We start from the raw sequence: 24,139 nt of genomic DNA on the forward strand, positions 1-24,139 counted from the left end.
TCATTGAGTTAGCTATCTGAAAAACTGGGATGCCACTGGGGCCAACATAATTTAAGAAAAATCAGCAGGATCCCGAGGGAGTTTTATTGGTTGCTAAAATTTTGTGTTTAGAAGAAATGGTTTCTTACGTCTTGCATCTGTTTTTTGGATTATATTTAGACATACTGACAAAGATTTTGGTCTATAGAGTAGTGGTATAAACCTGAAGCCATACGGTTGCCTAAATTACTTTGGATTGATAGTTGCATAGCTGGGAACATAGTTTACTGCTGTATGAATATTCTAGGAGTTAAAAAAAAAAAAGTGCATAGTTATAAATTCCAGTAAACTATTGGGCTAAGTTTGATTACAGAAGCTGATAGTAACTTTCTAAAAATTTTTAACCTAAACCTTAATATGAAACATGCTTTCCTTTAACGCTATCAGGTTCTGTAGTCTGTGAGAAAGGTTTAAGATTAGTATGGAATAAAAATTATCCTTTTAATAGCCATTGTGGAATATAGCTAGTCATTGTGGAATACTTCTCCACGTACAAGGATGTAACAAAGCAAACTGTAAATTGTTAGTTCTAAATATTTTGATTAACCAATTATTAATCAGAAGAGCTGAAATAATTAGCCATTTTTAAACCTGTTTAGCACTTTAGAAAGATAGATAAATTTTTGTTCTGTTGCCCAGTACTGACTGCTCAGTTGCTGACATTAAGCAGTATTAGACATTGAACAAGCTTTGAGAGACAAATCTTATAGAAGATCTGATATTGTTTCAATCTGTCTTCCTAAATGTCACATGCTCATATTTAAAACCCCCAAATCTGTTCTCTTGGCACAAGAGACAGGTGATTTAGCATCACCAACTGCAGTAATATTTTAAATAAATATCTAAAGGGAGACATGAATGTGTCTGGGCATGATCGGGGTACCCCTATTTTGTAGGTTCTAATAAAAAATAAAAAAAAATATAGATGCTGCATATCTTTTCTGGTATTAAGGCTTTATCCCATACTCTGTTATTTCTCCACAGTAAAAATTCTTACAAAGGCATTGATGTGATAATCATAATCATATGTTCATGATAAAGTGACTGGGGTACTGTTGGAAGGCCTCCTGCACTTCAAGGCATATGACCACAGCTGATAAAACTTTAGGCTTGGCCTGAAAAAAATCCAACAATATTCGTTACATAAAATAACTCTAAGAAGATCAGATAAAAAGCAGGAAAGTAAGTAACCTGAGGAAATAGGTTAGTTGTCTGGATGACTGATTAGTATCTCTGCCTTAAGGGACAAGACTAATACTCTGAACAGAAATCTGTTTAGCTGGGAAAGTCAAATAACTGTTCTCTGAATTTGGAGTTCACATTCCTTTTAGAAGGAATAAGCAGCTCAGTAGTCCTCAGGTCAAAAGTGTTTGGTGGTATGTTTTTTGTGGTTTGGTTTTTTTTTGTTTTGTTTTGGTTTGGTTTTTTTTTTTTTTTAAGTCCATCACCCGCAGAAATAGGAAAGCTTGAGAAATACAGGCTGTCTGCCAGCACAGGAAGACTGAACTAGACAGTGAGAAAAAAATGCAGTGTAGTTACAGTCTTGCCAGATAAATGTAAGAATGAACAAGTTATCCATCAAAGTGAACAAGAGAATATTCTACATTGTTTGTTAGGGTGGTTTTTCATTATGAATTGATACAGGAATGTCACAATTGGTTTCGAAGAAGTTGAAACAAATGTCAGTAATCTTGAGTTATAAAAAACTTGTTGCTTTTCATCAAGGTGTAAAATGTACAGCAGCATAACTTGCCCTTTCATCTGTTTCTTCAGTGCTGTATGTGGGCTGAAAGCTCTTCCCTAAAAATCCTCTTCATTATATTTTTAAGACAAAAGTTGCGTTGAAAGTAATCGTATTTTTTCAAACTAAGGAGAAAAAGGTCATGACTGAGGGCATTGATGGATTAGCATGTCATGTTTCCAAGTTTTACTACTAATCTGAACTTAATCAGCAATTTCATGCTTTCATTTAAATTGTGAAAAAATCATATAGGTATGTATTTAGAATCTGCTTTTGCACTGAAATTTAAGTTGATGTTAATAGGGACATCTAGTGAGATGAAATGGAACTAATTTTGTTAAACTGGTATCAGTCCTAAACTGTGAAGTAGATATTTGGCTCATTAAAAGCAGACAAAGGTCCACCTGAGTCATGCTATCAAACTTTGACCTTAACCTTTCACGTTACTGTGCTGGTTTTGGCTGGGATAGAGTTAATTTTCTTCATAGTAGCTGGTATGGGGCTGCGTTTTGGATTTGTGCTGGAAACAGTGTTGATAATTCAGGGATGTTTTAGCCATTTCTGAGCAGTGCTTACACAGAGTCAAGGCCTTTTCTGCTTCTCACCCCACCCCACCAGCGAGGAGGCTGGAGGGGCACAAGCAGTTCGGAGGGGACGCAGCCGGGACAGCTGACCCCAACTGACCCAAGGGATATTCCAGACCATATGACATCATGCTCAGCATATAAAGGTGGGGGAAGAAGAAGGAAGGGGGGGACGTTTGCAGTTATGGCATTTGTCTTCCCAAGTAACTGTTATGTGTGCTGGAGCCCTGCTTTCCTGGAGATGGCTGAACACCTGCCTGCCCATGGGAAGTGATGAATGAATTCCTTGTTTTGCTTTGCTTGCGTGCATGGCTTTTGCTTTCCCTATTAAGCTGTCTTTATCTCAACCCACAAGTTTTCTCACTTTTACCCTTCTGATGTTCGCTCCCATCCCACCAGGGGGGAGTGAGCGAGCAGCTGTGTGGGGCTTAGTTGCTGGCAGGGGTTAAACCATGACAATTACTTTTATTGTCATCCTAACCTTGTGTTTGTTCTAACCAATGGGCTTTTAGCATGAGGATACTTAAACAGAGCCTAGAAAGCTGTTAAGGCACCAACCCTTAAATTAAGAGATTTGTTTTAAGCCTTCTTATATTAGTTAATCTCTTTCTCCCAGCCATAAACTTAGTGTTGGCATAGGTAGCTTGTCTACTTTGTACCTTGCTATCAGAGAGTTGAGCTAGGGGTTAGGCCTATAGGACGTAATAAGAAAACAGAAGAGTCTGCTTCACTCACCAGAGCTAAAGCTTCTTCCTTTGATAGTTTCACAGGCTGCAGTTAGTTGCTGTGTAAGTAGGGATTGCTTACCATAATGTAGTTCTCTATTCTGCAGCCAGTATTAGGCTACAAGTTCAGGTTAGACATGTGGTTCAACTAGAGAACATTGTTGCTGAAACATAGATGGACTCTAAATCAGGTAGATTAAAAAAAAAAAGGAGGGCGGAAGCTGAAATTTTCACCAGCATGACTCATTTGTTTATATTAGCAGATGATACTGGTAGGTGTCCTTGACTCTTGGGTAATATGAGTCTTTATACAGAAGATGACTATAAAGATATATACAGTTTGAATTGAGGGGGCCATTTGGACTAGCTTTTGGGTTGTGTTGAAACCTTCCTCCAGTGTATGCTCACTTTTACACTTTGTGGACATGACTGGACTAAAGCTAAGCCAGTAAATCATTTCAGGCCTAGTTTTTGTAGAGACTGGTTAAAAAGTCTAGAGCCTGGACTGAGATGTCTGTTATGTCTGGCAGTTTTGTGATTGCATCATGATGGGCCTGCCTTCCAGCTGGCTTCAGCCTGAGGCTGCCATAGATGTCCTTGCTAAGGCTTGAGTCTAGAGTAAATCTGAGGTTGCAGCTGAGGTCAATAGGAAGGAGGAAGGACAAGGGAGTTAATAGAAATTGCCAGTGTGTAGCCTGATATTCTGACCCTTTGGATATACAATACAAAAAAAAGTAACATTCAGTAACCTAAGGAAAAGATCTTTAATAACTATATTTGTTGCTTAAATCAAGGTAATGTTTTTCACTATTACACTGTTCATTTAATTTGTAGAGTAAGATGAATATAGCAGCAGATCTTTCAAGTAATCTAACAAAGACTGCTTGTCCATTTTGGGGACTTGGATAGAATACGAAGCTGGGGGGTTGTATATTATCTACATTTTTATAAGTATCTTTGTCTACAAATATCTCTTCTTGAAGTGGGTTGATACTTCAAAACATCAGTTATAGTGACTGAATTTTCTGAAGCAAGTTCTGAAATTTAGTTTTTCTCATCTGAACAGATAAAGGCTGAGGAAGGAAAAAATCAACGCTTGACAGATTATGACTGTTTTGCAACAAAATGGATCTTGTTGACAAGAGTGAGGTTTGATAAAAACTTTCTTTAAATATGGTATAGATAGTCAACACAATGAATTACAGCTACAGAAGTGTGTCAGTTTAGGTGAGCAGTTCCATATCTATGCAGAGCTAATCACCATTCATCAAAATAATATCTTTGCAGCCTCACTGAAGATGCTGTACTAAAAGATCAGTCAGCATTCCCACTGTAATATCACTTTTTAAGAGCTTGGTGGATCACTCTAAAAGTTTCTGTCTGGGCTTTAGGTCAGTAAATAATCTCAGACTAGTGGCCTGAAGAAATTGGCTGCCACTTTATTGAATTATTTGCTGGCATTTTCTGTGTCTGAAACCAGGCTTGAATTTGTTGGCCTCTTTAATTTTTCTGAAGTTAATACAGACACTGATAATGGTGAGTGTGGTCTAGATGATGGTGACTTTCTCAGTAATTTATAAGGGAGACTTCCTAAAGGGAAGAGACAGAATTTGACTTAACCCTTCTTGAGTAACTTTAACTTTTAAACTAGGTTGGTATGACTTGTAAGGTCTTTTGCTCAAATTCATTCTGAATTAATTCAAATGACAGTTGTCACATTTACATCAAGTTCTGTTCTAGTTTCATACTGTAGACCTCCTAATGCAGGTCATCGTAAACCAAGCTTAAGGTTAGCTTTGGTCAAGATGTTTTGAGCTTCTAAAATATTTCTACTTAAGTTATGACATTAGATTCATGAAACTTGGTAATAAATGGAGTCACCTGGCTTTTGGGAAGTTTTATTCATGCAGCTTTACACTATTTCCAATAATATTAATTTTTAATGAAAATAATATTTGTCATTTTTATAGCATTTTTCATCTCAAAGCCATACTTTTTAACAGTGGAATTAGATATTCTGGAGGCACATATATGTCTCTGTGTAGCATGGGCACTGATATTAACAGAAGTATGTGAAAGGAGAGTTGTGCTAATCAGTGGGATATTGATTACCATAGAAGAATCTAAGAGCACAAAGCATACCAAGAACAATATAAATATCTGGTTGTTATTACTGAAAAAAAAAATCTTGAAATAAGTTCAGGGACGTAGTGTGATTTTTGGGGGGTTGGGGGATTTTTGGAAGGGACAGATAGAGAAATGACTGTTGAAAGTGGAGGAATCCTTTAGACAATTGAGATAATGTATGGCAAGGAAAGTGAAGGAACCAGTACAAACATTTAAGAATGCTTTTTCACTGATAGAGAAACTAGAAAGGATGTGATCTGTTCTAAGCTTTTGTTTATTGGGTTTTTATTTTGTTAAAGTAGTTGTAAGGGCTGAGGAAAAAAAATACAAATTTTAAGTTTCTGACCTTTCTCCCCCTTCATCATGTTTCCCTTTTTTTGCTTTGTCTCCGATAAGAATTATTTCCTCCCAACTGTTGTCTCCATTAAGAATTATTTTCATTATTTCCCTTTCCCTCTTGGCCAGTATTTTTGAAAGTTAACTAATATATTTGAATGTTCTTGTTTTGGCACACCAAATTGAAGTTTTCTGTATTGTGGTTGATATGAGCATGGTGACTATGTTCTACTCTTGTTTCTTTCCAACCTGTAATCAATATGTACTTGCAAAGGAAGAATTAGAAATCACAATCTATGTGCCTGTGAAACTAAAGGTGCAGAAGACCTGAAATATCCCTGACATCTGTGTTTTAAATGTTTATGCGAGCATGTCCAGATTTGGAGAAAAGGCTCAAGAACTACTTTTAGGGAATGTTTTAGGATAAGTATTCTGTGATTTGGCAACGGAAGATACACTGCACTAGCCCTAATTTTTTCCCTTAAGTAATACCGTGTTTAACTTAGGTGAAGTCCAGTGATGATCTCATTGCTTTTCAATTATGAAGAACATTTAAATTTTTAATTTAAAGGAATGATTAGTAATTTTCCTGAGTTGGAAAGATGACTTTCAACTCAGGTAGTTTAAGCCATGCAATCAAGTTTTATTTGTCTATTTGCATATCCTTGTAGTGAATACTCTGGATATTTTGACATGTGGCAATACTGTATCATCATATTTAATGTATATGTTTTTTCCTTGTATGTTTTCTGCTGTAGTATAAGAAACTGGCAGGAATCAAAAGCATCACAAAACTCTCTCTCTCTGCATGATGTGCACTTTTTTGAAGAAGAAATAAATCCTAGTCATCTTGACAATGACTATGATAAAACATAGTAGTATGTCAGTACTTGCTAAAAGCATTAACAGTTTAAAAAGATGTTAGCTACTCTTTCTCAAACGTTTGAATTGTAAACTTATGCCCTTATTCCTTATTCCTTTCTCTCTCAGACTATTTCTAGAATGGAAGAGGTTCATGTATAATGACGATTGTTAGAATATATTGTGAATGCTATATATCTCACGTCTATAGCTTATTATGGAATACCTAGGATACATCGGTGATCTTTGCCAATACATGTCACATAAACATACATGTGTACATACATATTCAGAGTTGTATCTAAAACCACTAAAGGAAGCTATAAAGTAAACTAAAACCTAAGGAATCTAGCTTGTATATTAACCTTACCCATAGTGAGCCATAACCACAGAAAGCAGGAGCATTGCTTATTATTGTCATGACAGCTAATGCAAAGGTAAGTCCTTATTTGTATGCTCACATAAATTTTGAAGGTGGCTACTGACTCCTTCCTCATCAACTTTACCTGTTTCTTCAATGCTAACTGGTCAAAAGATGATCTCAAATTTGTAAGGTATCACTTAGTTCTTTTCACATCAAATGTGATGTTATTGGAAATATAGACAGCCTTTGTATGAATTTGCACTGTTGACATTTCTCTGAGGCAGGAATCTTGCAGATTCCTAATGTAGGCATAGTCTAAAACCAGTATAATTAAATGTTATTTTTGTACATGGCAAAAACATATGTGCTTTAAGTAGCAGCAGTGGCTGTTCCAGATGCACAACAAAACTTCCAGCAAAGTATGTGCACTGAGTTTTTGTGGAGAGTCACAACTAAAACTGTATATGATATATTTTCTGAAAGCTATTAAAGCTTATTCTATTGCCAAAGATAAAGTCATTTAGTCACTGCATTGCATAAAATACTTTGGGGGGGGGGGCGGGGAGGTTGCATGATTTTCAAACGTGCACATGATAAACACTTACAGGACAATGAACTAGAATACTTAGCATAAGATGAAGTGTTTATTTGGGCTTTGGTAGCTCTCACATGATTAGATTTTAATATATTCAGATTTGTTTATGGATATTATAGTTTTGCTTTTAATGCTTCCATTTCATAAACAGATGTACACCATATATAATCTTTTGCCAATAAAAACTTCTGGAAACTGTTTCTAATATTGAAGACTGCAGGAGATTTCCCCTTTCTCTTCTCTGCCCCCAACAAATAGCTACCATAGAAATAAACAATTTTTCATGTAGTTTTTCCAAATGCAGCTACAGCTTTCCTCCTCACTGTAATGTCTTTGGGGCAGGTTATTAGTATATGTATGATGAAAGGTGAAACATGTCCTTCCTCTTCATTGTCTTGGTATCATAAATTACTACTTAATTACGGAATAAAAAACACTATACCTTTAGAAACCATTGAAGTTTTTTGTTGGTGGTTGGTTGGGGTTTTCTGAGCTTTTCCAGAAGAGATGAGTTACACACAGCCTTCTAGTCAGTGATTGTGAATGAAAAAGGCATAGTTTGTGAGGGAGACTAGCTGTAGAGTGTGAAGGACATACTGACCTCAGTACCAAATGCCCTTGTAAAATCTCATTTGAACAGTGTGTACTGGATTGATTGTCCATTTCAAAAAGGATGCCCATATGGCAGAAGAATGAGATAACTATTGCTGTACTATGGAAAAGAATTGAGAACTAAACATGTGCCTTGACTGCTTTTTCCCCTATTGCCAATTAACTGTAGCTTCCTTTTATTAGAGTAGCTCTTATGCAATATTGAGAGTTTTGTGGCCCTTATGAATTAAATTAAACTTAGTGGGACTGAATGCATTTATAAGGTTTTGAAAGCTTACCCTGATAAATGTTTCATTCCTAGAATTCAGCAAAGGAAAAATACAAATTAGAAACTTGAGGGACTTTTTCCTCAGAGTCCATAACTGAAAATGTGATGACATAGTTGGCAAACAGCAGCAAAACATGCCAGTCCAGGAGGGATTTTTAGAACATATTCTTCTGGCAATCAGTGTCACAACATAATTTTCTTCAATCACATCTATGGATCATGAGATGAGGTAATCTGTAAACTTCTCTGGATCCATGAGACAAAGCAGGTAGACCTGAGCTGTTTTCATTTATATGTTAGTTTCTCTAGTTTAGGCAGAACTCATCAAATGCCTATGGCCTGTTGTTTATGGCCGTGCTATTCCACTGTTGCACAGAAGCCACACATTGTTGGGACCATAGCAAACATGTATGCTATTGAGAAGTTCCAGTGACAGTTATCAGCCTCAGTGTAGCAGTTCCTTGGAAGTTTCCTGTATTTCCGGAAAGAAGTATCATACAAAAGCAAATATAATGAAAGGCAGAGAAGAGATGTATGTAGCAATTTTTTCATGTATATTCATTAACAAGCTTAATACTTTAGTGAAATATATAATGGTCTGAATAATTACCTACTCTAAAATTTTGTTTAAGAACAATGGTTTCTCTGAATTGTTTTTTATCTTATCACCAAGTTGTGTGATTTTTTTTTTTTTTTTTTTTTTTTAATGTATGAACACTTCTGTTCGCCATTGTGCTGGTTTTGGCTGGGATAGAGTTAAGTTTCTTCATAGTAGCTGGTATGGGGCTGTGTTTTGGATTTGTGCTGGAAGCAGTGTTAATACTTCAAGGATGTTTTAGCCATTGCTGAGTAGTGCTTACACAGAGTCAAGGCCTTTTCTGCTTCTCACCCCACCCCACCAGCGAGGAGGCTGGGGGGGCACAAGCAGTTTGGAGGGGACGCAGCCAGGACAGCTGACCCCAGCTGACCCAAGGGGTATTCCAGACCATATGACGTCATGCTCAGCATATAAAGGTGGGGGAAGAAGAAGAAGGGGTGGGATGTTCAGAGTGATGACATTTGTCTTCCCAAGTAACCATCATGTTACATGTGCTGGAGCCCTGCTTTCCTGGAGATGGCTGAACACCTGCCTGCCCATGGGAAGCAGTGAATGAATTCCTTGTTTTGCTTTGCTTGCGTGCATGGCTTTTGCTTTCCCTATTAAACTGTCTTTATCTCAACCCACAAGTTTTCTCACTTTCACCCTTCTGATTCTCTTCCCCATCCCACCAGGGGGGAGTGAGCGAGCAGCTGTGTGGGGCTTAGTTGCTGGCAGGGGTTAAACCACGACTTACCTATGTATTCCTCTCTTCCCAGGCTTTACTTCAAAAGTATTAATGTTTCTATTCAACACTTGTAGTATGACTGAGCTGTTACTGCCACTTTTTGCAGTTAAAAATCACCTCAGGTGTCATAATAGTGTACTTGTTTTGTATTTAGTATAGAGTAATTAGTACTCAAGTCCATCTTATTCAGTTAAAATAGTACTGTGAATATCCTCATGGGATTTTTCTTAGCTCCTGTGTGTTACCATATTTAATTCAAAATTTGTAATTTAAAGAAAATAAATAGGTGAAGAAAATGGAGAGAGTGAAATAAACAAAGAATGAAGTTAGCTATTTTAGGAATGAGATGCTAGGATTTTTTAATACTTTTCTGTAGTTTCCAAAAGACTTAACATGCTGCAACATTGATATTACTTATCAATTTAATTGTCTTCATTGAACCATACAGGTGATTTGTAACTAGGTGTGACCATTAAGCACTCAGCATGAATTAAGGAGACAGTATTTGGAAAGAGGATGATGTCTTAGTCTGATAGGCTGCTTGGCTTTCATATAATTGTGGCTGCACATATAATTGCCTGTGTACTGCCTGTCAAAGTGACAGGACTAATGTCATTAGTTTCTTCAACTCATGCATTTCAGGAAGAAAGGCAATTTTAGTTGTGGGAAGAAACAGCCAAGTGTGCCTTCTCCCCCCCCCTCCCCTGCCTTTGACTTTTGAGATCACCTTGTGCTCTTTAAAAGCATTAAGTGCCAAGTGGGAGGGCACAGGCTGGACAAAGCACATGGATGGGTTTCTGCACTGTGTGGTCCATGACCCTGCCTAATGATGTGAGGAAGTTGTTTATGCAGTTACAGAATGCTAGGGTGGCTGATCAAGATAGCAAGCAATGCACAAAGCTGAGACTAGACTACGAACCCAAACAATACTTTTTCCTAGTCATGTAAAAGCTAGGTGGGAACTAGGGAGACTTGGCTTACCATCCGAACTCTGTGAACTACATTTGGAAACCTAGGCAGAGATTTTTATCTTTATTTTTTAAATATATATGCTGCAGGGGACATACATATGATACAGGCACAGATTCATCTTGCTGAACTGAGGCATTCAAGATAGGAGATTAATCACCCTAGGTCTTCTGGTCAGTGAAGAGACCTGGGTACAGCCAGACTGAGAACTATGGTGGGTGAATTGCTTTCTGCAGGTATTCTGCAGAATTTGACTGGTTCTGAAGTCTTAGGCAGGTTGGTTAGATGCCTTAAACTAATCCAGACTCTTGAGTACAAGCTCAAATTTTTGTTTTAAAGAAATCACATTCGTTTTTTGCTAGGGCTAAAGACAGCTGTTTGCAAGGCAGAGGTAAACAAGCTAAACAATGTTTAATGTCTTCACCAGTAATAGTTATAAAATATTTCAAGAAATTATGAAAAACAAAAATCAGATGGATGACAAATGAACGAACTTATTTTTGGACTTGCCAGGAAGCTGTGTGGAAAGTTGTACAAGTTAGAACAACTGAGGACATGCTATTTTCTGCCCACCTTCAAGGCGATCCATAAAGAACCGTATATACACAGTCAAAGATATTTCTATAAAGTTCTCTCTCTTTTTTTTTTTTTTTTTTTAGAAGGACAAGATGGCCAAATTACCAGTTGTTTTAAATATTCTAAAATGGACTATGATAAAGGTTCAATTCTGACCAAACAATCTTGTGTAGGCTAGAGAGCAGAAACTATGAACTCCAGACTTTTCTCAGAACTTCCAAGAGGAAGTGAGGTTCAGCTGGAACAGCAAAGGTGGATGTGAACACCAAAGAAAACTCCACCACCAGGTTGTTCTGAGATAAGGCTAAAAGGAGAGGAAAGAGACACAGTCTCTCTGCTAGCCTGGCTGGTCAAGGATGTCAAAGCTTGAGGCATGAGCAAAGGACGGCATGAGTTTGTTGTCAGAAATGCAGTTCCAATTTAACACTAAAAAAAGCATATAGGCTGATGACTTTAAAAGAGAGAAAAGTAGACATCCAACTGATTTTTTTTTTTTTTTTTTTAGTAGTATTTTTTTAATGGCTTATAACAAGTGCTATGCGTCTATGGGTAATTTAGCATAGCCAGATTAGGTGACTTTGTGTGTTGCCTCTACAGATGCTCTGAAGCAGTAGGGCACAAACTTTTTTTTTTGTATGGGAGCCATTTAGATGTAGAAATACATGCATGTCCCTTTTACAAAAGTTGTTTGTCAGAAAAAAACATGTGAATTATTTTGTATTGCAGAGTTTATAGGAATAAATGCATCATCATGGTTCAAATCTTGCAAGTGTATGTCATGGAAATGAATCCACACTAATGGTGATGTATTATTAGATCTGTGACATCAATTTCATTACATCATTCAATATTACTTTTTTTAACTAGTGCTTTTATTTATAATGTAAATTTAATTTAGCTTTTAAAAAAGTATTAATTTATTGTGAAAGTCCTCAAAATATCCATAAAACCATTCAGAACTTTTCCTCCTTTCACAACTATCACCACATCCACTTTTGAAGGTCAAAGATACTTTCAATACTTTTACAGGCCAGATGGTAATGCTTTTGCATTTGTACCTCAGATTTTCATGCTGTGCCTCATTCCCATTGAAATTAGAAGGAACTGGGCATCTTGGCATGAGTTCATAGTGTGTTAGTAAGGCACATATTAGAGAACAGAGCTTGGTCTCTCTTCACATTAGTAATATAATTCCTATTTGTTTTGGTGCCTCTGCCAAAATACTGTGTTTCTCTTACAAAGAGTAGATTCCAAGCAGCTGTCCTTTGCCTTTTCAAGCAGGGAAATAAGAGGAGCATGGAGAGAGTTTGGTATGACTTTTTAGTTTTATGTCACATTCAAAACTTACTTTCAAACATATTTTATTATTCTAATGTTTAGGCTCATACATCTTTGAACTAAGTCCAAATAATTAAATTATGTCCTAACTTTTGGCATTTCTGAGACTTTTTCATATTCTGATTCTTATGGTAGAATTTATACTTCCAAGTTGTATTAAAATGAAAAAATACTATCATTTGAGTGGATTTTATTTATTTACTTATTTGTTTTGCAGCTTTTTAGCTGTATTTGCTATGAGGCATAGCTGTAATACCAATGGTAATTTTAATCTTTTCCAGCTTTCAATCCTTGAAGGATAACAAAGACAGGAGTGCAAAATTTACTATGGTGAAAGCATCTCAGAAATACACAGATGAAATCCTTTAAAATTAACAGCTGTTGAAATGCAGTTCATAATTGATCACTAACATATCCAGTCTCCTTTGACTGCATTTAGGTATATATTTTAAACAGACATTGAATTTTGTTTTTTATTACAGATGAGAATTCCATGAAGCTACAAGACTTTGAAATATCTGGTTTAAATGTCATGTTTTACCATTAGCATTCTATATTTTGTGGGACATTTTTATCAAGTTCTTTAAAAATCAGTCTGATTCTTCTACTTTTCAACTGCTGAGGCTCTTCATAAATCCATAGCTGCACTGGTATTTCTTGGAAATCAGCATGATTCCAGGTAGGATTATTGGTCCCAGCTGTTTCCCCTGGCTGCAGGTTCCAGGCGCCCTCTCCCCTAGCTGAGATCACCCTACAATTCCATGTGATTCCCACCATGCTCAGTGACTCTGGGAAGGAGACCTTGTTTAGCTGATAAAAGTAAAACTAGGCAGCATCCTTCTTTGCCTACCACCCTCACTGTTCTTGCCAAAATGCACATTAACTGAACAAAAACCACAGTAAGTTGTGCCCATTCTGCAGGAACTTCTTAGAGGTTCCTAACTTTTGTCTTGTTTTGTTTGCTGGATCTTTAGAAAATAATGATAGGGTACTTCTTAATAAACATGGTTCCTATAAGCATCTTGTTGTAGAAGTTCTACCTGCAGGTTGATAAGCTGTGATACAGAATTGCTAATGTTAGTGGAGGTCTACTTTATAATGGTATTTGTTATTATCTGTGCTAGGATGGACTTACAGGACTTGTGCAAGCTAAATAAAGTTCTAGGAGTCTGCAAATGCTGTACAAGTTAGGAAAAACATTTTCAGATATGCTTGCCATATTTTAACATTTTAAAAAATGTTTATTTATTGAAAACTTGTGTGACGATATGGTCAAGCCACATTTTAACTGAATCTTGAGTTTCCACTAAGACTTGGGAACATAGTGGATTAATAGATGTGTTTTACTATTAATGCTAGGTTATCCAACAATCCCAAAAGAGTTAACTGGTAGGGCCATGAATCCTGTGAAAAGCTAATGTCTTTCTGAGCCTAAATCCAAAATTGCTGTCTGACACTGAGAAAGATCTGATTTAAAATTCCTTACTGAATCGTGTAGAAAGTAACCCAAGTTGGATCCACTTATAGCTATATATATATTTTTATTCTAATTGTCCTCAAAGTTGTGGGGGGGGGTTTTGTTTGTTTTTTTTTTACCTCCAGATAAAATGTAGCTATAACAGGTTGTGTGTTCAGGGATTGAGAACCTATGTTTTTAATACCTTGAGTCTGATGCCAGTGTAATAACAGACAGCATTCTAATGGTTCACTGATTACCTGTCTATCTAGGGCACCAACTTGCATATAAAACTTATGAAATTACTGATGCTTTTAATGTAATGTGCTTAAAAATATATCAAAGTATATTAGTGTTTCTCTAAATGCTTCATTCTGTGGGTAATGAAATTACATTTCAAAACTACAAAATACTTCACCAAACAGAATCTTTACTTTCCCAGCAAGCCCTCAGTTAAAGGTCAAAATTGATTGATACATATGAAGGCCTTGTTTTTATGTCAATCATTTCTCTCATAGAAGTGCTCATTATGATGGCAGTTACGGTTTATGTACAAGCTTGTGTGTGCCTACATGTGCAAATACGTTCATTGCAAACTTTTCTATTTTATTTTTGTTCTTCCACAGCTGTTACTACATAAATTTCTGCTACGGTAATGAAAGAAAAGTCACTGCCAAGTCAGCCTGGATCTGCAACTGTAAATTAGGCCCCTAAGGAATCACAGAATCACCAGTTTAATTTTCAGAATTTCTGTGGAAAGATATATAAGTGTTCCTAGATCATATTCCAATGCTTTGTAACACCACAGTGATCAACTAGAGAGCGCCATCCCATGAAATATAAAATCACTTCATCTTGTTTGACTTCCAAAGTATTTAAAACTACAATTGAGATAGAAATTACAAAAAGAAATGTTTGTGGTTATGTTTGGGATCATGCTGGTTAGCCACCTGCTAACCAATCTATCCCTCTTTAGTTGAAATATTTTCTTCTCCAGTAAAGTATGTGTTAAGCCTGAGGGCCTATCCGTATTTACCTTTGTTGGGTTATAACTTTGCTGTATGCTGCACTCAGCTGTGGGAGAGAGAAACTGTTCTGCAGTGTACTCTGTCTGCCCTTGTGGTAACCTACTGACTATATAAGAGCCATCTAGAAAGTAGCAACTACTCATGTTTATTTTATAATAATATTTTATTCACACTCTTCTCTTTGTTAAATGTGGACATTTAAAAAAAACATTAACAAAGGTTTTTCTCTTTTTCAGCCAAAATCAGGTCACGTGTCAAACATTTAATGTTCTTTTTATAGAATTGGAGGTTAACATAACCAGCCTCAGAAGTTTCATACTTTTATAAGGCCAGGTGGTTGAGCATATCCTTTTTGTATATCCTTCAAATTAAAAATATAGCATCAATTCTGTCAACATAAAACACTTAACGGCTGCCTATGAGATATGCAATTATCTAATCACAAATGTCCTGTGCAAAGAATAGGTGCAAAAAAGCTTGTAAGCTATCATAATGCTATGTTACTGCTTTTTTTCTTTAGCATCACACAAATTTAGTTCTTTAATGCTTGGATTGATAACTCTGTTTCTGAGATTTTTACAGGTTTTTTTCCCCAATATTAGGTGAGTAGCTCATTCATAGTGAAATGCTTAAGATTTCTTTCATCACAGCAAGGGTATAGCAAATGCTTAATAAATATTTAAAAGCTCCATCTGCCAGAGTAAACTAGCACAGGCAAAGCTTCCATGTCCTCTGGAGGTATTTAGCCCAGCATATTCCACAATGAGTCACTGTTCTAGGAAGGCATATCCTGGCTCTATATGGGAATAAACTGAGTTTTGAAAGGCAATCAGTTACAAATTACATGCTTCTTTGGCAATAAGGTCTTCATAGAGAACACTTTTTCTTGGCACTATGAATAAAGTAGCAAAGATGAAACAAATTTTTTTGTGTGATTCTGTGGGTGTAAAAAAAATATTGCCTGTGTAGTTAAGAGAGCACATTATGGTGGTGGGGTTAATTCCATCCAGGAATGAAATCTAAGGTTTCTAGAGAATGTTAAGCATGTGAGGTTAATAATGTGGCACAACAGCTTCTTGAGAAATCTCTTATTGTGATATAGCTAGCTCTGACAAATGATGGCTATATTTGTCACTTCGCATTCTTGTTCAAGCAGTATCTTTTACTCTTCAGTTTGTTCCTTGGGGGATCGCTGAGGTGTGTGAAATCTTGAGTGTATTTGGAAGGATTAGACTATCAAAGGGTAAAGTTATCATTCATATGAATGTCATTCTTCATAGGATGTATAAAATGTGAAATATATCAGGTGGCCCAGAGTGGAAGGAATCTGCAGAGATGCTTTTCTCCATCAGCAGAGGGTGGTGGATTTGCTTTCCAGAATGCCAATGAGTGCATCAGCAGTTGCTGCTCTAGCAGGTCTTCTTCAAAGCATCTTTAAAAACAGGGGGATGATGGGAGGAGCTTTTCTTTGTGGACTTTTAAATGCCATGATAAAAATGTGCTTCTCCAGTTACACATTATTCCACTTCAAATTTGTATTGGATGTAGAAATAATTAAGCTAAGCTGCCAGTACTCTTACATTAAAATCATAGTTCTATAATCAGCTGAACTAAACCTGAAGACCAGACTAACCTAGAGAGAAAAAAAAATTACCTCCAAGTTGTAAAAGCTTAGTTTAAGATTTGATAGCATGGAGATAATTTTTTTTTACTTGCATTTACTGCAGTCTTTGAGATGGCCTGGAGTTGGATGAAAAACTTATTGACTGCATGATTCTCCATCTTTTAAAGTACTACATTCAATCAGGATTTTTTGTCTGTCCTATCAATTTAAGCAGAAGTGATGAATGGGGTAGATCGTGCAGCCCTTCATCCAGCTAATGATCTGAGGAAAGAAATATGTGAATAATTTTGAAGTGTGTTGGAAACACTCATTTGTCTCTGGGATTCCGTGACTGAAAGCATGGAGTGAAATCTGAGTAAGGAATACAATACATTGTACAAAATCATTTCTTGTTAAACATGGGCATTGTAAGCTTGATTTTTGTGTAGGAATAAGCAGGGGTTTGTAAGACTCACATTCAATATTGTAAGTTACATGAGAAGTCTTTTAAAGCAAACTCCAGAGCTTACTCCAGCTGGCTTATTTTGGAACCTTATTGTAGCTGATAACAGTAGTTTGGTAATGCTCCGACAACTGCACAAGAATCACTAAAAAATCAGCTGCCAAATTATCTTACATCGTGCATATTTTTTCAAAGCAATTATAGCTAACTCCTCCCCAAGCGATTCTGACACATACATTGAGAAAGCATAAGCTTGATTCTCTTTCTGCACTAATTCTTTGTGAAAGGTTTTCAAATATCTTGAACAAAACTCTGAGTCAAACCCTTGAACTGCAGTCAAAAATCAGGGTTAGAGGAAATCTTAACACTTTAGTGGGATGTTTCTCATATCCCAGAATAAAGATATTTTAATGCCACTGTCAGTTCTGCCTCACCAAGAGATCCCTGCATGGTCAGCATCCTCAAAGGACCTGTTAGGCACTGTTCAGAATACTTTTTAATGACTGAGGTTTCATGACAGCAGTTTAACATGGTTAAGAATGTGCAGTTTGGGTTATGCTAAAGTATTTATGGTCTCTTCAAGGTTTGGGTTTTTTTTAACTTGATGTTCTGTAAGTATTCAATTTATCTGAAAGAAATAATGATGTTATATCTTTTGTGAAAATATTCATTGAAAGCTGTTATTTTAATGTCTAAGTTGTGATTATTTCCTCCAGTTAAGATGCAATAATTTTTATACTGCTGAGTTTTTTTCAGTTTCAGACCCTTGCATGTATTTTATGCTTTGGAATTAAGGTCTTGCATAGTGGAAGTTGCCCAGGAAATCAAGACATTAGTAAAAGTTGCCATCTAAAGATAGTAGGGGACGGTGAATGTTTTTTTTGATGTATTGCCCATACTTATAGAAGTTCATCCTTGTGATTGATTTGGCTCCTTTGCAACATACCGAGGAAGATTAAATACCTTGCACCTCCTAAATAAATAAAAAGGTTCAGAGATTCAATATTTTCCCTAACATTTGGTCATTTGAGACATCTGTGGAACAGGTGGTAGAAAAATCTATATCTGTCTTAACCTAGAGGGAAAAATCAAATTAAATTGGATTTAAAAGGTGTATCCAATAAACTAGTGGAGAATGATGTCATAAACTGGAGGCACTGGGGAATCAGTTCAGGGCCCACAACTCTTAAAAGCCTCAATGATAAAGAATGTGGGTATTTATTTCTTTGACAGAGTGTATGAAGACCAGAGTGAACAATTCAATCTTAATATGTGTATTTAGAAGGCATTTGGAGAGTCCCTCACTTACTGCGGATGGATTCAAGGATTATTGAAAGGAAAGCACAGACATTTACTTGATATGCCACAAAGAATTTTTTAAAATCACCTGAACACTTCTGAGTGGGCCTGGAACTAGCTGAAGAATCTCTTGCTGTTGATTTTGGTTTTATTGAAGTTATTGAAATATTTTATAGTTATTAAAGTGATTGAACAGATACAGTCATAGTATGATTAATTTATATCTATATAAATCTACTTACCCTAGGAAATTTATTTCCTTTCTGGTGTCAACAGCAGGAAATGTGTATGTGAGTGATTTCAGTCAAGTCAGGGTGTCAGAAGGTATGATTTCTGTTCTGCTGGAAGATGTATGGGTAAAGTTGCACTGGAAAAACTTACTCTCTTGTCACTACAGGTATTGATTGGGTTCAGAGGCTGAAGTACAAGTGGTATTTTTCCACTTTCCTGGAACAAAGTTTAGTGTATAGAATATATTTGGATCAGCAACATAAATGTTTCTGATGCAATATACCAGTAAAATGCTGTTCATGTATATGAGGTTCTTATTAGGACTGTTAAATATGGCTGCATTTGCATTACAGTGATCATACCGCACTATTAGTGTAGGATGGCCAGCTCAGCTGCTTAGTATGTGATAGTAATAACTTTATAGCTGTGGCTATAAGCTCACAAGTGGATTATAACCTGTTCTCCACTGCCATCTCTATTCAGCAAATACCTAGCTATTGTTCAAATCTGAGTACAGAAGCGATCTCTAGAAATGTTTTTGTTTTGATGAGATGTTTTAAATTTTTCCTTATAGATCAAAAGGCATGGATATGTGACTTGATATAACATTTTAAAATTAAGATCAGACTGTTTTTAAAATTAATTGTAATTATTTTTTGTTTGGGACAGAAAATTCTTTGCATTTCTATAGGTTTCAGACATCAAAAATTCAGTGCATATGTTATACGATACTGTCTGTTAACAGTGATATTTCACAATATACATGAATTAAGAAATCCTTTTAAGTAGTTGGATGAGCCAGCTAACTTTGTTCTTTTAATATACTGTCTTAAGCTCACATCAAGGGATCATACATCTGAGGAATTTATTAATGTTACATGCAGAAGTGAAAGCTCTTCTCACTCTTTAATTAACCAAGTATGAATACAAAGTTTTAGACATTAGATTTGTGGTGTTCTTGTTTTCTATACGCAGTTTATAAAATTTAACTCTAACTCTGCTCCAGGCCAAAGTCCATCTCAGTAGCTCATCTTCAAGAACGGCAACTGGAAATGCTGAGGAAAACCACAGAAGAAACAGTTAACGCAAGGCCTACAGTAGTAGGCAATCAGTATTTTATCTGGGAATTCCTGAGCTATGCGTTCCATGTGAGCTATTACTCTCAATTTTCATTTTTGATCTGTTTTGTGTCTTTACCTAATCCCTTTCTGATATTCTTTATCTAGGTTTCACAAGAAATACATGGAAGGATATCAACACAGTTAAAAATCTTTTCACTGTGAAAATTGTCCATTTATTCCAGTCTTTTGCTTTCTATGTTTTAAATCAGCATTCATTTGGAAGTTGACTTTCTTTTCTATCTATGACACTTTAATTGCTTTATTTGTTTTGGTGAGGTGTCTCATCAAAATCTTTCAGAAGACCAAGCATGTTATATCAACTCCATAACCCAGATGAAAATGCTTGTTGGATCACTGGAAGAAATACACTGTGAAGTGTCACATCCCTACCTTACCTCCCCCTAGTATGATAGAACTCTGTTGGTTACCTAGGATGTCTGTACTAACTGTTATAACTCCTGTCAGATAGGTTGGTGTAGAAATTAGGTTTTCATACCTGCACTTGGCAGGTTCACCTCTGAAACCATGGTGAAATACCAATGTGGTATTTGCCATCTTTCACTCCTCTGACACTGAGTTTGCTTTACACATAGGAACTGATATTTAACTAGGTGTTATGATTAAACACAGACATCAAATTGCTGCAGAACTGTCTGATCCTATTGATTGACTGTTGTTCAATTTATTGAGTTTTGTGTTGTGTTTTGTATGGGTTTTAGTTGTTTTAAAATCTGAGCCTTTTCTCTGGCAATGGATCCCTATCCAGGTTTGGTGTGAGAACTGTCTTGCCACCACTAGGAATACCAATAAAAATTGGTTTAGCCTTTCTGCAATAGCCTTAGTCTCACTGATTGGTCCTTTTACCTCTTGATCATCTATCAGCTCTCCTGGCTTTCTGTTTTATAGGTTCCAATATGGAAGACTTTTATTAAAGGCATAAAAACTCGTAAGCTGCTCCTTAGCCCTTTGGCCTATCCTGTTGTGATATTAATGTAAATTGTTACAGATTAAGTTGTTAATTATTTTCCTTTCCTACATTTCCTTGAATGTATCTTTCTGATATCTAGTAGTATAGCCTTCAACTTTTTTTCTGGGGAATAGAAGAAGGGGAAGAAGTGAAAGGAAGTGGTAAAGGGGAAGCATGAGTCAATATCTGTGTGTAGGTATTATGTCTTTAAATGATCTCCGTGTCATCTGCAGGCATTTTACATGTTTAACTGCTCATTTTTTTATTTATTTTCTGAGTTACTTTTTTGTGTAGTTTCTCAAGTGCTAAGGACTGAGTGCCTTGTGAACTTTGTCATTTCACATAGCAAGAAAGCAAGTCTCCATGTAGTTCCTGATGACACCTTTCATGTCTGTGTTCCTAATAACTAGATTCCCAGTAGTGTCTGTGTCTCGTCTTATTGGCTGGTACTCTTGTCTTCAGAGGAGTATGCCTGGAGCAAGAGGCTGTAGGATACATCTATACTCTCATATCAAAACCTGTTTTACCTTTTTAGATCTCATGTTAACCTCAGACTGGTATTAAGCTTAGCATCAATGTTGAACACTTCAAAATTCATAGCCATAATATTTAATAACTAGGACATACTGTACCATTTTGGATTCAAGGGTCACGCAGTTCACCCTGGTGTCTCTGACAGAGAAAGGTGAATTAACTTTGTAGAAAGGACAGAGGGATACCTTACTGACAATGTTTGAATATAATTTGATTTCTAAAGCTATAGGTACAGACTAAATGTTCTCAGACAAATAATTGACCAGCTGCTAGCTATGACTATGCTTGAGCTGTTAGCCTGTGATAAACTCAAAATAAAGTGGGTTTATTGAACCATATCAGTTGGTTACAGCTGATCTGGGCTAGAGTGCACACAAGCTCAAATACTGTTGTTCAAAAGATAGACAGGGTCAAAACTACAATAATGTTGCAATGTCTGATCATATGCTCATAGCTGCATAGCTAGAGATTTTTCTAAAGCCCTGAAGCAGCATATTTACAACTGCTGTGTTTGATTGCTTTTTTAACAACTTTCATTAGCAACGGGTTCCACAATTTAATCACAATATGAAAAACATTTATTGGTGGACCATTTGTCATATTTTTATATAGTTGATTATTTCTTTGTCTTAGGCAAGGGAACCACAAACTCTTGCTCTCAATTCTTTTACCATTCTTTATTCCATCTACATTTACTAAGTACCTCTTTCATCCTTTTCTTTAGCATAACGAATCCTTGTATTTTTCAACCTTTTTTTTCTCAGATCCTTGACCATTTCTATCACTTCACTGAATATTTTACAAAAAAAAATGAGGAAACAAACAAATGAGTAGAGAACCGTTCAGGCACAAAAGTATCTAACCCTGTGTCATAACTGCCAAATATCCCTTACTTTTATGGGATTTAGTCTAGATGCCTTGTTTAGTCAAAAGCTTCTCTGTTGGGAGCCTGCCTCTTTTCAGTGACTATATAAATTCATAGATTATGAACCTCACATCTTTAAATTAAAGGCCTAAAATCAGGTGACCTGAATCTTTCTTTCCAGAGAGACTAGTAAAAATTTTTTAAGGTACTCAAATCAGTAGTTGAATACCTTTAAAATTCTAGCTTTGATTTGCTTAATATTAAATAGGACACTTGAATCCAACTAGGAAATTGAATCCAGGTTGCCTTTGTTCAAAGCTAGCATTGCAATAATTATTCCATTTCTCCATCCCATAGAATATGTAAATTTGAGGATTCCTATTCTGGCTTTCATTTTTTGCTGTATTATTTAATTATGTAAAGGAAAACATAAACAACAGTGACTCTTCAGAAATCTTTTAGTCACACAACTACAGACAGATAATGCTCACACAGTTTCTTTGTACTAATGCCCTATTCATTGAGAAGATTTAAAAATCTGTTTAAATAATAATAATTAGGGATTTTTTTTCCTTTTCTCTCTTTGTGCATACAACTTCTCTTCCTCTCATGTAATGTTTTTCATTTTGGGACCCCCACTTCTGTGAAATCCCTGTAAATAACTTTTCTTTATAAAGAACGGTTTCCACAGAGGAAGGAAAATAAACCAAAAATATTGTACTTATCCTGACATTCATAAAAGCTTAGTTTGCTTTTTCCCCAAATCTATTTTTGGGCCTAATTAAAGTTGCAATGTCCCCCCCTAAGCTATTAAATTCCTTACAGTCTCTTTTTAGTCCTGATGTGCCATTTCATTGACATTTTGGAATTAGTTCAGAGATCACAACTGCCAAAGCCCTTTCATCACACAGAGCTGGCCCTCCCGCTACTGTTGCTGTTCAGAGCACTCATAGCTACAGCTGCTCAAAATGAGATCAGCCAGCTTACTCTCTGGGCTCTCTGCAAGCTTGCTCCTGTAGCTGCTGCGCTTCCACCTGCTCTACCCTGAGTAAAGTGTTTGTATTGCATGAATACACAAGGAGCAGAAGAGTACCAGATGAGGTGCCCTGGCTCTTGCCTTCAGCCCCGTGCAGCTCCAGTGACCAATTCAGCACCCAGTCGACAGCATCATATAAATGTCAATGTCTGAGTTTCCTTTCCATCTGGGAGTTGGGCACAAGGGGAATCTGTTCCTTTACTGATTTGTTGTTGTATATTTAGCAAAAATATACTGCTTCATGTCCATTCTAGTGCTCCTTTTTCCTAAGAACTTTTTTCACTGACTGTAACTTATTAATAGCTTACGTATGATAAATGATTAATTGATATCCTAAGCCTGTTTTGCACTTGAGTCGTATTTATTTATGGAGTGGTATTTGTTACTGATGGTAATAAGTGAATTAGATGTTCGTGCATAAGTATATGAAACCGATCTCCTGAATTTAACAAAACAATCAGTTATCGAACAATCTAACAACTGTATATAAATTATCTAAAAATATAACCTTAATATAAAACCAAACCAAACATTACATTGGAAGTTTTATAGTAAATTTCTGTAATTAGATTTTAATGGTGTGATTTATATTTACTACACTCCTGACATTCTTTTTTTTTTTTTCTCCCCCCAAATGAATCCTTCTATATTTCAACCTCTGTAATAGTTTTAAAAGAAACAAACAGCAGAGCAGAGTTTGGAGTAAAACTGTACCAAATATACTACATCATGTAGGTATATTTGAAACATCTGTAGTACTAATGGTTCAGCTGCTTGACAAGCAGTTACTCCCATCCCTGGATGTAGCCTATTATCAGCTGGTACTGATTCTTAGCCCACAACAGTTGTTAATTTATTTTATGCTTGTGCTAGTTAATTTGTTTGTTTTGATATGAATTTAATGTTATGGGCTATGAACAATAGCAGGGGCCCAGCAGTGTTAGTGCAATTTATTAAAGGCTCTCTAACCACTATCTTAGGAACTTCAGACTCCTATATGTGCTATTTCTACTCTTCTGTCTTCAAATATTTATATTAACAGATCATCTCATCATTTCAACTGACATTTCAGTAAC

The sequence above is a fragment of the Aquila chrysaetos genome, chromosome 18 (assembly GCF_900496995.4).
Source record: "Aquila chrysaetos chrysaetos chromosome 18, bAquChr1.4, whole genome shotgun sequence".
Taxonomy (NCBI): Eukaryota; Metazoa; Chordata; class Aves; order Accipitriformes; family Accipitridae; genus Aquila; species Aquila chrysaetos.